We start from the raw sequence: 16,449 nt of genomic DNA, 5'->3' as shown, positions 1-16,449 counted from the left end.
ATCGATATATTGGACGACTATATTCGGACATCAGAAAGGTTCCGAGTGATTCGGGTATTTTTCGGAGTACCGGAGAGTTACGGGAATACGTATTGGGCCTTATTGGGCCATATGGGAAAGAAGAAAAAGGGCCTCAAGGGTGGCCGCACCCCTCCCCTTGGTCTGGTCCGAATTGGACTAGGGAAGGGGGGTGCCCCCTTCCTTCCTTCTCCTTTTCCCTTCCTCTTTTCCTATTCCATATGGGAGGTGGAATCCTACTAGGACTAGGGAGTCCTAGTAGGACTCCACACTTGGCGCGCCCCCTCCTAGGGCCGGCCTCCTCCTCCCTTGCTCCTTTATATACGGGGGCAGGGGGCACCTCTAAACACAAGTTGATCCACGTGATCATATTCTTAGCCGTGTGCGGTGCCCCCTTCCACCATAATCCTCGATAATATTGTAGCGGTGCTTAGGCGAAGCCCTGCGACGGTAGTACATCAAGATCGTCACCACGCCGTCGTGCTGACGGAACTCTTCCCCGACACTTTGCTGGATCGGAGTCCGGGGATCGTCATCGAGCTGAACATGTGCTAGAACTCGGAGGTGCTGTAGTTTCGGTGCTTGATCGGTCGGGCCGTGAAGACGTACGACTACATCAACCGCGTTGTGCTAACACTTCCGCTGTCGATCTACAAGGGTACGTAGATCACACTCTCCCCTCTCGTTGCTATGCATCACCATGATCTTGCGTGTGCGTAGGAATTTTTTTGAAATTACTACGTTCCCCAACAGTGGCATCCGAGCCTAGGTTTTATGTGTTGATGTTATATGCACAAGTATAACACAAGTGAGTTGTGAGCGATATAAGTCATACTGCTTACCAGCATGTCATACTTTGGTTCGGCGGTATTGTTGGACGAAGCAGCCCGGACCGACATTACGCGTACGCTTACGCGAGACCGGTTCTCCCGACGTGCTTTGCACAAAGGTGGCTAGCGGGTGACAGTTTCTCCAACTTTAGTTGAACCGAGTGTGGCTACGCTCGGTCCTTGCGAAGGTTAAAACAGCACCAACTTGACAAACTATCGTTGTGGTTTTGATGCGTAGGTAAGATTGGTTCTTGCTTAAGCCCGTAGCAGCCACGTAAAACTTGCAACAACAAAGTAGAGGATGTATAACTTGTTTTTGCAGGGCATGTTGTGATGTGATATGGTCAAGACATGATGCTAAATTTTATTGTATGAGATGATCATGTTTTGTAACCAAGTTATCAGCAACTAGCAGGAGCCATATGGTTGTCGCTTTATTGTATGCAATGCAATTGCGCTGTAATGCTTTACTTTATCACTAAGCGGTAGCGATAGTCGTGGAAGCATAAGATTGGCGAGACGACAACGATGCTACGATGGTGATCAAGGTGTCGCGCCGGTGACGATGGTGATCATGACGGTGTTTCGAAGATGGAGATCACAAGCACAGGATGATGATGGCCATATCATATCACTTATATTGATTGCATGTGATGTTTATCTTTTATGCATCTTATCTTGCTTTGTTTGACGGTAGCATTTTAAGATGATCTCTCACTAATTATCAAGAAGTGTTCTCCCTGAGTATGCACCATTGTGAAAGTTCTTCGTGCTGAGACACCACGTGATGATCGGGTGTGATAGGCTCTATGTTCAAATACAACGGGTGCAAAACAGTTGCACACGCGGAATACTCGGGTTATACTTGATGAGCCAAGCATATACAGATATGGCCTCGGAACACGGAGACCGAAAGGTCGAGCGTGAATCATATAGTAGATATGATCAACATAGTGATGTTCACCAATGAAACTACTCCATCTCACGTGATGATCGGACATGGTTTAGTTGATTTGGATCACGTGATCACTTAGAGGATTAGAGGGATGTCTATCTAAGTGGGAGTTCTTAAGTAATATGATTAATTGAACTTAAATTTATCATGAACTTAGTCCTGGTAGTATTCTGCAAATCATGTTGTAGATCAAAAGCTCGCGTTGTTGCTTCCCTATGTTTATTTTGATATGTTCCTAGAGAAAATTGTGTTGAAAGATGTTAGTAGCAATGATGCGGATTGGATCCGTGATCTGAGGTTTATCCTCATTGCTGCACAGAAGAATTATGTCCTTGATGCACCGCTAGGTGACAGACCTATTGTAGGAGCAGATGCAGACGTTATGAACGTTTGGCTAGCTCAATATGATGACTACTTAATAATTTAGTGCACCATGCTTAACGGCTTAGAATCGGGACTTCAAAAGACGTTTTGAACGTCATGGACCATATGAGATGTTCCAGGAGTTGAAGTTAATATTTCAAGCAAATACCCGAGTTGAGAGATATGAAGTCTCCAACAAGTTCTATAGCCAAAAGATGGAGGAGAATCGCTCAACTAGTGAGCATGTGCTTAGATTGTCTGGGTACTACAATCGCTTGAATCAAGTGGGAGTTAATCTTACAGATAAGATAGTGATTGAAAGAATTCTCTAGTCACCATCACCAAGTTAGTAGAACTTCGTGATGAACTATAGTATTCAAGGGATGACGAAAACGACTCCCGAGCTTTTCATGATGATGAAATCGATGAAGGTAGAAATCAAGAAAGAGCATCAAGTGTTGATGGTAGATAAGACCACTAGTTTCAATAAAAGGGCAAAGGGAAACTTCAAGAAGAACGGCAAGCAAGTTGCTGCTCAAGTGAAGAAGCCCAAGTCTGGTCCTAAGCCAGAGACTAAGTGCTTCTACTGCAAAGGGACTGGTCACTGGAAGCGGAACTGCCCCAAGTATTTGGCGGATAAGAAGGATGGCAAAGTGAACAAAGGTATATTTGATATACATATTATTAATGTGTATTTTACTAGTGTTCATAGCAACCCCTCGGTATTTGATGCTGGTTCAGTTGCTAAGAGTAGTAACTCGAAACGGGAGTTGCAGAATGAACAGAAACTAGTTAAGGGTGAAGTGACGATGTGTGTTGAAAGTAGTTCCAAGATTGATATGATCATCATCGCACACTCCCTATACTTTCGGGATTAGTGTTGAACCTAAATAAGTGTTATTTGGTGTTTGCGTTGAGCACGAATTTGATTTGATCATGTTTATTGCAATACGGTTATTCATTTAAGTAAGAGAATAAATTGTTGTTCTGTTTACATGAATAAAACCTTATATGGTTACACACCCAATGTAAATAGTTTGTTGGATCTTGATTGTAGTGATACACATAAACATAATATTGAAACCAAAAGATGCAAAGTTAATAATGATAGTGCAAACTTATTTGTGGCACTACCGTTTAGGTCATATTGGTGTAAAGCGCATGAAGAAACTCCGTGCTGATGGGCTTTTGAAATCACTTGATTATGAATCAGTTGATGCTTGCGAACCATGCCTCATGGGCAAGATGACTAAGACTCCGTTCTTTGGTACAATGGAGCGAGCAACAGATTTGTTGGAAATCATACATATTGATGTATGTGGTCCGATGAATATTGAGGCTCGTGGCAGGTATCATTATTTTCTGATCTTCACAGATGATTTGAGGAGATATGAGTATATCTACTTGATGAAACACAAGTCTGAAACATTTTAAAAGTTCAAAGAATTTCAGAGTGAAGTGGAGAATCATCGTAACAAAAATGAAAGTTTCTACGATATGATCACAGAAGTAAAATATTTGAGTTACGAGTTTGGCCTTCAGTTAAAAACAATGTGAAATAGTTTCACTACTCACGCCACCTGGAACACCACAGCATAATGGTGTGTCCGAACGTCATAACTATACTTTATTAGATATGGTGCGATCTATGACGTCTCTTACCGATCTACCAATATCGTTTTGGGGTTATGCATTAAAGACAGCTGCATTCACGTTTAAAAGGGCACCATCTAAGTCACCATCTAAGTCCGTTGAGACGACACAATCTGAATTGTGGTTTGGCAAGAAACCAAAGTTGTCGTTTCTTAAAGTTTGAGGTTGCAATGCTTATGTGAAAATGTTTCAACCTGATAAGCTCAAACCCAAATCAGAGAAGTGTGTCTTCATAGGATACCCAAAAGAAATTGTTGGGTACACCTTCCATCACAGATCCGAAGGCAAGATATTCTTTGCTGAGAATGGATCCTTTCTAGAGGAGTTTCTCTCGAAAGAAGTGAGTGGGAGGAAAGTAGAACTTGATGAGGTAACTGTACCTGCTCCCTTATTGGAAAGTAGTTCATCACAGAAATCTGTTCCTGTGACTACTAGACCGATTAGTGAGGAAGCTAATGATGATGATCATGTAACTTCAGATCAAGTTACTACCGAACCTCATAGGTAAACCAGAGTGAGATCCGCACCAAGAGTGGTACGGTAATCCTGTTCTGGAGGTCATGTTACTTGACCATGACGAACCTACGAACTATGAGGAAGCGATGATGAGCCCAGATTCCACGAAATGGCTTGAGGCCATGAAATCTGAGATGAGATCCATGTATGAGAACAAAGTATGGACTTTGATTGACTTGCCCAATGATCGGCGAGCCATTGAGATTAAATGGATCTTCAAGAGGAAGATGGACGCTGATAGTAGTGTTACTATCTACAAAGCTGAATTGTCGCAAAAAGGTTTTCGACAAGTTCAAGGTGTTGACTACGATGAGAGTTTCTCACTCGTATCTATGCTTAAGTCTGTCCGAATCATGTTAGCAATTGCGCATTTTATGAAATCTGGCAAATGGATGTCAAAACTGCATTCCTGAATGGATTTCTGGAAGAAGAGTTGTATATGATGCAGCCGAAGGTTTTGTCGATCCAAAAGGGAGCTAACAAAGTGTGCAAGCTCCAGCGATCCATTTATGGACTGGTGCAAGCCTCTCGGAGTTGGAATAAACGCTTTGATAAGTTGATCAAAGCATATAGTTTTATACAGACTTGCGGTGAAGCCTGTATTACAAGAAAGTGAGTGGGAGCACTACATCATTTCTGATAAGTATATGTGAAAGACATATTGTTGATCGGAAATAATGTAGAATTATTCTGCAAAGCATAAAGGAGTGTTTTTAAAGAAGTTTTTCAAAGAAAGACCTCGGTGAAGCTGCTTACATATTGAGCATCAAGATCTATAGAGATAGATCAAGACGCTTGATAAGTTTTTTCAATGAGTACATACCTTGACAATTTTGAAGTAGTTCAAAATGGAACAGTCAAAGAAAGAGTTCTTGCCTGTGTTACAAGGTGTGAAATTGAGTAAGACTCAAACGACCACGGCAGAAGATAGAAAGAGAATGAAAGTCATTCCTATGCTCAGCATAGTCTATAAAGGAAATATGCCCTAGAGGCAATAATAAAGTTATTATTTATTTCCTTATATCATGATAAATGTTTATTATTCATGCTAGAATTGTATTAACCGGAAACATAATACATGTGTGAATACATAGACAAACAAAGTGTCACTAGTATGCCTCTACTTGACTAGCTCGTTACTCAAAGATGGTTATGTTTCCTAACCATGAACAATGAGTTGTTATTTGATTAACGGGATCACATCATTAAGAGAATGATCTGATTGACATGACCCATTCCATTAGCTTAGCACCCGATCGTTTAGTATGTTGCTATTGCTTTCTTCATGACTTATACATGTTCCTATAACTATGAGATTATGCAACTCCGTTTACCGGAGGAACACTTTGGGTACTACCAAACGTCACAACGTAACTGGGTGATTATAAAGGAGTACTACAGGTGTCTCCAATGGTACATGTTGGGTTGGCGTATTTCGAGATAGGTTTTGTCACTCCGATTGTCGGAGAGGTATCTCTGGGCCCTCTCGGTAATGCACATCACTTAAGCCTTGCAAGCATTGCAAATGAGTTAGTTGCGGGATGATGTATTACAGAACGAGTAAAGAGACTTGCCGGTAACGAGATTGAACTAGGTATTGGATACCGACGATCGAATCTCGGGCAAGTAACATACCGATGACAAAGGGAACAACGTATGTTGTTATGCGGTCTGACTGATAAAGATCTTCGTAGAATAAGTAGGAGTCAATATGGGCATCCAGGGCCCGCTATTGGTTATTGACCGGAGACGTGTCTCGGTCATGTCTACATTGTTCTCGAACCCGTAGGGTCCGCACGCTTAAGGTTACGATGACAGTTATATTATGAGTTTATGCATTTTGATGTACCGAAGGTTGTTCGGAGTCCCGGATGTGATCACGGACATGACGAGGAGTCTCGAAATGGTCGAGACATAAAGATTGATATATTGGAAGCCTATAGTTTGGACGAAGTGTTCCGGGTGAAATCGGGATTTTACCGGAGTACCGGGAGGTTACCGGAACCCCCCGGGAGCCATATGGGCCTTAATGGGCTTTAGTGGAAAGGAGAAAGGGGCAGCCCAAGGTGGCCGCGCGCCTCCCCCCCCCTAGTCCTATTAGGACTAGGAGAGGTGGCCGGCCCCCCTCTCTCCTCTTTCCCCCTCGGGGAATCCTAGTCCAACTAGGATTGGGGGGGAGTCCTACTCCCGGGAAGGAGTAGGACTCCTCCTGCGCCCTCCTCCTGGCCGGCGCCCCCCTCCCCCTTGGCTCCTTTATATACTGAGGCAGAGGCACCCCAGAACACACAAGTTGATCCACGTGATCTATTCCTTAGCCGTGTGCGGTGCCCCCAGCCACCATAGTCCTCGATAATACTGTAGCGGAGTTTAGGCGAAGCCCTGCTGCTGTAGTACATCAAGATCGTCACCACGCCGTCGTGCTGACGGAACTCTTCCCCGACACTTTGCTGGATCGGAGTCCGGGGATCGTCATCGAGCTGAACGTGTGCTCGAACTCGGAGGTGCCGTAGTTTCGGTGCTTGATCGGTTGGATCGTGAAGACGTACGACTACTTCCTCTACGTTGTGTCAACGCTTCCGCAGTCGGTCTGCGTGGGTACGTAGACAACACTCTCCCCTCTCGTTGCTATGCATCACCATGATCTTGCGTGTGCGTAGGAATTTTTTTGAAATTACTACGAAACCCAACAGTGGTATCAGAGCCTAGGTTTTATGTGTTGATGTTATATGCACGAGTAGAACACAAGTGAGTTGTGGGCGATATAAGTCATACTGCTTACCAGCATGTCATACTTTGGTTCGGAGGTATTGTTGGACGAAGCGGCCCGGACCGACATTACGCGTAACGCTTACGCGAGACCGGTTCTCCCGACGTGCTTTGCACAAGGTGCTGCGGGCAACGTGTCTCTCCAACTTTAGTTGAACCGAGTATGGCTACGCCCGGTCCTTGCGAAGTTAAAACGGAGTCTATTTGACAAACTATCGTTGTGGTTTTGATGCGTAGGTGAGATTGGTTCTTTCTTAAGCCCGTAGCAGCCACGTAAAACTTGCAACAACAAAGTAGAGGACGTCTAACTTGTTTTTCAGGGCATGTTGTGATGTGATATGGTCAAGACATGATGCTAAATTTTATTGTATGAGATGATCATGTTTTGTAACCGAGTTATCGCAACTGGCAGGAGCCTTATGGTTGTCGTTTTTATTGTATGCAATGCAATCGCGATGTAATGCTTTACTTTTATCACTAAGAGGTAGCGATAGTCGTAGAAGCACAAGCTTGGCGAGACGACAACGATGCTACGATAGAGATCAAGGTGTCACGCTGGTGACGATGATTTGGTGATCACGACAGTGCTTCGGAGATGGAGATCACAAGCACAAGATGATGATGGCCATATCATATCACTTATATTGATTGCATGTGATGTTTATCCTTTTATGCATCTTATCTTGCTTTGATTGACGGTAGCATTATAAGATGATCTCTCACTAAAATTATCAAGAAGTGTTCTCCCTGAGTATGCACCGTTGCGAAAGTTCTTCGTGCTGAGACACCACGTGATGATCGGGTGTGATAGGTTCTACGTTCAAATACAACGGGTGCAAAACAGTTGCACACGCGGAATACTCAGGTTATACTTGACGAGCCAAGCATATACAGATATGGCCTCAGAACACGGAGACCGAAAGGTCGAGCGTGAATCATATAGTAGATATAATCAACATAACGATGTTCACCATTGAAAACTACTCCATCTCACGTGATGATCGGTTATGGTTTAGTTGATTTGGATCACGTAATCACTTAGAGGATTAGAGGGTTGTCTATCTAAGTGGGAGTTCTTTAATAAATTTGATTAACTGGACTTAAATTTATCATGAAACTTAGTACCTGATTAGTATCTTGCTTGTTTATGTTTGATTGTAGATAGATGGCTCACGCTGTTGTTCCGTTGAATTTTAATGCGTTCCTTGAGAAAGAAAAGTTGAAAAATGATGGTAGCAATTACACGGACTGGGTCCGTAACTTGAGGATTATCCTCATTGCTGCACAGAAGAATTACGTCCTGGAAGCACCGCTGGGTACCAGGCCTCCTGCAGGAGCAACGCCGGATGTTATGAACGTCTGGCAGAGCAAAGCTGATGACTACTCGATAGTTCAGTGTGCCATGCTTTACAGCTTAGAATCGGGACTTCAACGACGTTTTGAACGTCATGGAGCATATGAGATGTTCCAAGAGTTGAAGTTAATATTTCAAGCAAATGCCCGGATTGAGAGATATGAAGTCTCCAATAAGTTCTATAGCTGCAAGATGGAGGAGAACAGTTCTGTCAGTGAGCATATACTCAAAATGTCTGGGTATAATAATCACTTGATTCAATTGGGAGTTAATCTTCCAGATGATTGCGTCATTGACAGAATTCTCCAATCACTGCCACCTAGCTACAAGAGCTTCGTGATGAACTATAATATGCAAGGGATGAATAAGACTATTCCCGAGCTCTTCGCAATGCTGAAAGCTACGGAGGTAGAAATCAAGAAGGAGCATCAAGTGTTGATGGTCAACAAGACCACTAGTTTCAAGAAAAAGGGCAAAGGGAAGAAGAAGGGGAACTTCAAAAAGAACAGCAAGCAAGTTGCTGCTCAAGAGAAGATACCCAAATCTGGACCTAAGCCTGAAACTGAGTGCTTCTACTGCAAGCAGACTGGTCACTGGAAGCGGAACTGCCCCAAGTATTTGGCGGATAAGAAGGATGGCAAGGTGAACAAAGGTATATGTGATATACATGTTATTGATGTGTACCTTATTAATGCTCGCAGTAGCACCTGGGTATTTGATACTGGTTCTGTTGCTAACATTTGCAACTCGAAACAGGGACTACGGATTAAGCGAAGATTGGCTAAGGACGAGGTGACGATGCGCGTGGGAAATGGTTCCAAAGTCGATGTGATCGTGGTCGGCACGCTACCTCTACATCTACCTTCGGGATTAGTATTAGACCTAAATAATTGTTATTTGGTGCCAGCGTTGAGCATGAACATTATATCTGGATCTTGTTTGATGCGAGACGGTTATTCATTTAAATCAGAGAATAATGGTTGTTCTATTTATATGAGTAAAATCTTTTATGGTCATGAACCCATGAAGAATGGTCTATTCTTATTAAATCTCGATAGTAGTGACACACACATTCATAACGTTGAAGCCAAAAGATGCAGAGTTGATAATGATGGTGCAACTTATTTATGGCACTGCCGTTTAGGTCATATTGGTATAAAGCGCATGAAGAAACTCCATACTGATGGACTTTTGGAACCACTTGATTATGAATCACTTGGTACTTGCGAACCGTGCCTTATGGGTAAGATGACAAAAACACCGTTCTCCGGTACTATGGAGAGAGCAACAGATTTGTTGGAAATCATACATACAGATGTATGTGGTCCGATGAATGTTGAGGCTCGTGGCGGATATCGTTATTTTCTCACCTTCACAGATGACTTAAGCAGATATGGGTATATCTACTTAATGAAACATAAGTCTGAAACATTTGAAAAGTTCAAAGAATTTCAGAGTGAAGTTGAAAATCATCGTAACAAGAAAATAAAGTTTCTACAATCTGATCTTGGAGGAGAATATTTGAGTTACGAGTTTGGTGTACATTTGAAAAATTGGCGGAATAGTTTCGCAACTCACGCCACCCGGAACACCACAGCGTAATGGTGTGTCCGAACGTCGTAATCGTACTTTACTAGATATGGTGCGATCTATGATGTCTCTTACTAATTTACCGCTATCGTTTTGGGGTTATGCTTTAGAGACGTCCGCATTCACGTTAAATAGGGCACCATCAAAATCCGTTGAGACGACGCCTTATGAACTGTGGTTTGGCAAGAAACCAAAGTTGTCGTTTCTGAAAGTTTGGGGCTGCGATGCTTATGTGAAAAAGCTTCAACCTGATAAGCTCGAACCCAAATCGGAGAAATGTGTCTTCATAGGATATCCAAAGGAAACTATTGGATACACCTTCTATCACAGATCCGAAGGCAAGACTTTTGTTGCTAAATTCGGAAACTTTCTAGAGAAGGAGTTTCTCTCGAAAGAAGTGAGTGGGAGGAAAGTAGAACTTGACGAGGTAACTGTACCTACTCCCTTATTGGAAAGTAGTACATCACAGAAAACTGTTTCTATGACACCTACACCAGTTAGTGAGGAAGCTAATGATGATGATCATGAAACTTCAGAACAAGATACTACTGAACCTCGTAGATCAACCAGAGTAAGATCCGCACCAGAGTGGTACGGTAATCCCGTTCTGGAAGTCATGCTACTAGATCATGATGAACCTACGAACTATGAAGAAGCGATGGTGAGCCCAGATTCCGCAAAGTGGCTTGAAGCCATGAAATCTAAGATGGGATCCATGTATGAGAACAAAGTATGGACTTTGGTTGACTTGCCCGATGATCGGCAAGCAATTGAGAATAAATGGATGTTCAAGAAGAAGACTGACGCTGTCGGTAATATTACTGTCTACAAAGCTCGACTTGTCGCGAAAGGTTTTTGGCAAGTTCAAGGGATTGACTACGATGAGACCTTCTCACCCGTAGCGATGCTTAAGTCGGTCCGAATCATGTTAGCAATTGCCGCATTTTATGATTACGAAATTTGGCAGATGGATGTCAAAACTGCATTCCTGAATGGATTTCTGGAAGAAGAGTTGTATATGATGCAACCAAAAGGTTTTGTCGATCCAAAGGGGGCTAACAAAGTGTGCAAGCTCCAGCGATCCATTTATGGACTGGTGCAAGCCTCTCGGAGTTGGAATAAACGTTTTGATAGTGTGATCAAAGCATTTGGTTTTATACAGACTTTTGGAGAAGCCTGTATTTACAAGAAAGTGAGTGGGAGCTCTGTAGCATTTCTGATATTATATGTGGATGACATATTATTAATTGGAAATGATACAGAATTTCTGGATAGCATAAAGGGATACTTGAATGAGAGTTTTTCAATGAAAGACCTCGGTGAAGCTGCTTACATATTAGGCATTAAAATCTATAGAGATAGATCAAGACGCTTAATTGGACTTTCACAAACAACATACCTTGACAAAATTTTGAAGAAGTTCAAAATGGATCAAGCAAAGAAAGGATTCTTGCATGTGTTACAAGGTGTGAAATTGAGTAAGACTCAATGCCCGACCACTTCAGAAGATAGAGAGAATATGAAAGATGTTCCCTATGCATCAGCGGTAGGATCTATCATGTATGCAATGTTGTGTACCAGACCTGATGTGTGCCTTGCTATAAGTCTAGCAGGGAGGTACCAAAGTAATCCAGGAGTGGATCACTGGACAGCGGTCAAGAACATCCTGAAATACCTGAAAAGGACTAAGGATATGCTTCTCGTATATGGAGGTGACAAAGAGCTCGTCGTAAAAGGTTACGTTGATGCAAGCTTTGACACTGATCCGGACGATTCTAAATCGCAAACCGAATACGTGTTTACATTAAACGGTGGAGCTGTCAATTGGTGCAGTTCTAAACAAAGCGTTGTAGCGGGATCTACATGTGAAGCGGAGTACATAGCTGCTTCGGAAGCAGCAAATGAAGGAGTCTGGATGAAGGAGTTCATATCCGATCTAGGTGTCATACCTAGTGCATCGGGTCCAATGAAAAGGGCACCATCTAAGTCACCATCTAAGTCCGTTGAGACGACACAATCTGAACTGTGGTTTGGCAAGAAACCAAAGTTGTCGTTTCTTAAAGTTTGAGGTTGCAATGCTTATGTGAAAGTGTTTCAACCTGATAAGCTCAAACCCAAATCAGAGAAGTGTGTCTTCATAGGATACCCAAAAGAAATTGTTGGGTACACCTTCCATCACAGATCCGAAGGCAAGATATTCTTTGCTGAGAATGGATCCTTTCTAGAGAAGGAGTTTCTCTCGAAAGAAGTGAGTGGGAGGAAAGTAGAACTTGATGAGGTAACTGTACCTGCTCCCTTATTGGAAAGTAGTTCATCACAGAAATCTGTTCCTGTGACTACTAGACCGATTAGTGAGGAAGCTAATGATGATGATCATGTAACTTCAGATCAAGTTACTACCGAACCTCATAGGTAAACCAGAGTGAGATCCGCACCAAAGTGGTACCGTAATCCAGTTCTGGAGGTCATGTTACTTGACCATGACGAGCCTACGAATTATGAGGAAGCGATGATGAGCCCAGATTCTGCGAAATGGCTTGAGGCCATGAAATCTGAGATGAGATCCATGTATGAGAACAAAGTATGGACTTTGATTGACTTTCCCAATGATCGGCGAGCCATTGAGATTAAATGGATCTTCAAGAGGAAGATGGACGCTGATAGTAGTGTTACTATCTACAAAGCTAGAATTGTTGCAAAAAGGTTTTCGACAAGTTCAAGGTGTTGACTACGATGAGAGTTTCTCACTCGTATCTATGCTTAAATCTGTCCGAATCATGTTAGCAATTGCCGCATTTTATGAAATCTGGCAAATGGATGTCAAAACTGCATTCCTGAATGGATTTCTGGAAGAAGAATTGTATATGATGCAGCCGAAAGGTTTTGTCGATCCAAAAAGAGCTAACAAAGTGTGCAAGCTCCAGCGATCCATTTATGGACTGGTGCAAGCCTCTCGGAGTTGGAATAAATGCTTTGATAGTATGATCAAAGCATATAGTTTTATACAGACTTGCGGTGAAGCCTGTATTTACAAGAAAGTGAGTGGGAGCACTACAATATTTCTGATAAGTATATGTGAATGACATATTGTTGATCGGAAATAATGTAGAATTATTCTGCAAAGCATAAAGGAGTGTTTTAAAGAAGTTTTTCAAAGAAAGACCTCGGTGAAGCTGCTTACATATTAAGCATCAAAATCTATAGAGATAGATCAAGACGCTTGATAAGTTTTTTTTCAATGAGTACATACCTTGACAATATTTTGAAGTAGTTCAAAAATGGAACAGTCAAAGAAAGAGTTCTTGGATGTGTTACAAGGTATGAAATTGAGTAAGACTCAAAGCCCGACCACGGCAGAAGATAGAAAGAGAATGAAAGTCATTCCCTATGCCTCAGCTATAGGTTCTATTGAAGGAAATATGCCCTAGATGCAATAATAAAGTTATTATTTATTTCCTTATAATCATGATAAATGTTTATTATTCATGCTAGAATTGTATTAACCGGAAACATAATACATGTGTGAATACATAGACAAACAAAGTGTCACTAGTATGCCTCTACTTGACTAGCTCGTTAATCAAAGATGGTTATGTTTCCTAACCATGAACAATGAGTTGTTATTTGATTAACGGGATCACATCATTAAGAGAATGATCTGATTGACATGACCCATTCCATTAGCTTAGCACCCGATCGTTTAGTATGTTGCTATTGCTTTCTTCATGACTTATACATGTTCCTATAACTATGAGATTATGCAACTCCCGTTTACCGGAGGAACACTTTGGGTACTACCAAACGTCACAACGTAACTGGGTGATTATAAAGGAGTACTACAGTGTCTCCAAAGGTACATGTTGGGTTGGCGTATTTCGAGATTAGGTTTTGTCACTCCGATTGTCGGAGAGGTATCTCTGGGCCCTCTCGGTAATGCACATCACTTAAGCCTTGCAAGCATTGCAACTAAATGAGTTAGTTGCGGGATGATGTATTACAGAACGAGTAAAGAGACTTGCCGGTAACGAGATTGAACTAGGTATTGGAATACCGACGATCGAAATCTCGGGCAAGTAACATACCGATGACAAAGGGAACAACGTATGTTGTTATGCGGTCTGACCGATAAAGATCTTCGTAGAATATGTAGGAGCCAATATGGGCATCCAGGTCCCGCTATTGGTTATTGACCGAAGACGTGTCTCGGTCATGTCTACATTGTTCTCAAACCCGTAGGGTCCGCACGCTTAAGGTTACGATGACAGTTATATTATGAGTTTATGCATTTTGATGTACCGAAGGTTGTTCGGAGTCCCGGATGTGATCACGGACATGACGAGGAGTCTCAAAATGGTCGAGACATAAAGATTGATATATTGGAAGCCTATATTTGGACATCGGAAGTGTTCCGGGTGAAATCGGGATTTTACCGGAGTACCGGGAGGTTACCGGAACCCCCCGGGAGCCATATGGGCCTTAATGGGCCTTAGTGGAAAGGAGAAAGGGGCAGCCCAAGGTGGCCGGCCCCCTCTCTCTCTTTCCCCCTTGTGGAATCCTAGTCCAACTAGGATTGGGGGGGAGTCCTACTCCCGGGAGGAGTAGGACTCCTCCTGCACCCTCCTCCTGGTCGGCGGCCCCCTCCCCCTTGGCTCCTTTATATACTGAGGCAGAGGCACCCCAGAAACACACAAGTTGATCCACGTGATCTATTCCTTAGCCGTGTGCGGTGCCCCCAGCCACCATAGTCCTCGATAATACTGTAGCAGAGTTTAGGCGAAGCCCTGCTGCTGTAGTACATCAAGATCGTCACCACGCCGTCGTGCTGACGGAACTCTTCCCCGACACTTTGCTGGATCAGAGTCCGGGGATCGTCATCGAGCTGAACGTGTTCTCGAACTCGGAGGTGCCGTAGTTTCGGTGCTTGATCGGTTGGATCGTGAAGACGTACGACTACTTTCTCTACGTTGTGTCAACGCTTCCGCAGTCGGTCTGCATGGGTATGTAGACAACACTCTCCCCTCTCGTTGCTATGCATCACATGATCTTGTGTGTGCGTAGGAAAATTTTTGAAATTGCTACAAAACCGAACATCTATAAAGTATGCCATGATGTGTACCAGATCTATTGTATACCCTACATTGTCTTAAGCAAGGGAGTACAATAGTGATCTAAGAGTAGATCACTGGACATTGGTCAAAATTATCCTTAGTGGAATAAGAAAATATTTCTCGATTATGGAGGTGACAAAAGGTTCGTCGTAAAAAGTTACGTCGATGCAAGTTTTGACATAGATCTGGATGACTCTAAGTCTCGATCTAGATACATATTGAAAGTGGGAACAATTAGCTAGAGTAGCTCCGTGCAGAGCATTGTAGACATAGAATTCGCAAAATACTTACGGATCTGTATGTGACAGACCAGTTGACTAAAATTATCTCACAAGCAAAACATGATCACACCTTAGTACTCTTTGGGTGTTAATCACATAAATGATGTGAACTAGATTATTGACTCTAGTAAACCCTTTGGGTATAGGTCACATGACGATGTGAACTATGGGTGTTAATCACATGGTGATGTGAACTATTAGTGTTGAATCACATGGCGATGTGAACTAGATTATTGACTCTAGTGCAAGTGGGAGACTGAAGGAAATATGCCCTAGAGGCAATAATAAAGTTATTGTTTATTTCCTAATATCATGATAAATGTTTATTATTCATGCTAGAATTGTATTAACTAGAAACATAATACATGTGTGAATACATAGACAAACAGAGTGTCACTGGTATGCCTCTACTTGACTAGCTCGTTAATCGAAGATGGTTATGTTTCCTAACCATGAACAAAAGAGTTGTTATTTGATTAACGGGATCACATCATTAGAAGAATGATGTGATTGACATGACCCATTCCACCATACTCCTCGATAATATTGTAGCGGTGCTTAGGCGAAGCCCTGCGACGGTAGAACATCAAGATCATCACCACGCCGTTGTGCTGACGGAACTCTTCCCCGACACTTTGCTGGATCGGAGTCCGGGGATCGTCATCGAGCTGAACGTGTGCTAGAACTCGGAGGTGTCGTAGTTTCGGTGCTTGATCGGACGGGCCGTGAAGACGTATGACTACATCAACCGCGTTGTGCTAACTCTTCCTCTTCCGGTCTACGAGGGTACGTAGACAACACTCTCCCCTCTCGTTGCTATGCATCACCATGATCTTGCGTGTGCGTAGTAAAATTTTTGAAATTACTACGTTCCCCAACAGTGGTATCAGAGCCTAGGTTTTATGCATTGATGTTGTGCACGAGTAGAACACAAGTGAGTTGTGGGCGATATAAGTCATACTGGTTACCAGCATGTCATACTTTGGTTCGGCGGTATTGTTGGATGAAGCGGCCC

Source organism: Triticum urartu, chromosome 6, assembly GCF_003073215.2.
Source record: "Triticum urartu cultivar G1812 chromosome 6, Tu2.1, whole genome shotgun sequence".
NCBI classification, from domain to species: Eukaryota; Viridiplantae; Streptophyta; class Magnoliopsida; order Poales; family Poaceae; genus Triticum; species Triticum urartu.
Note: the sequence above shows the minus strand (reverse complement) of the source record.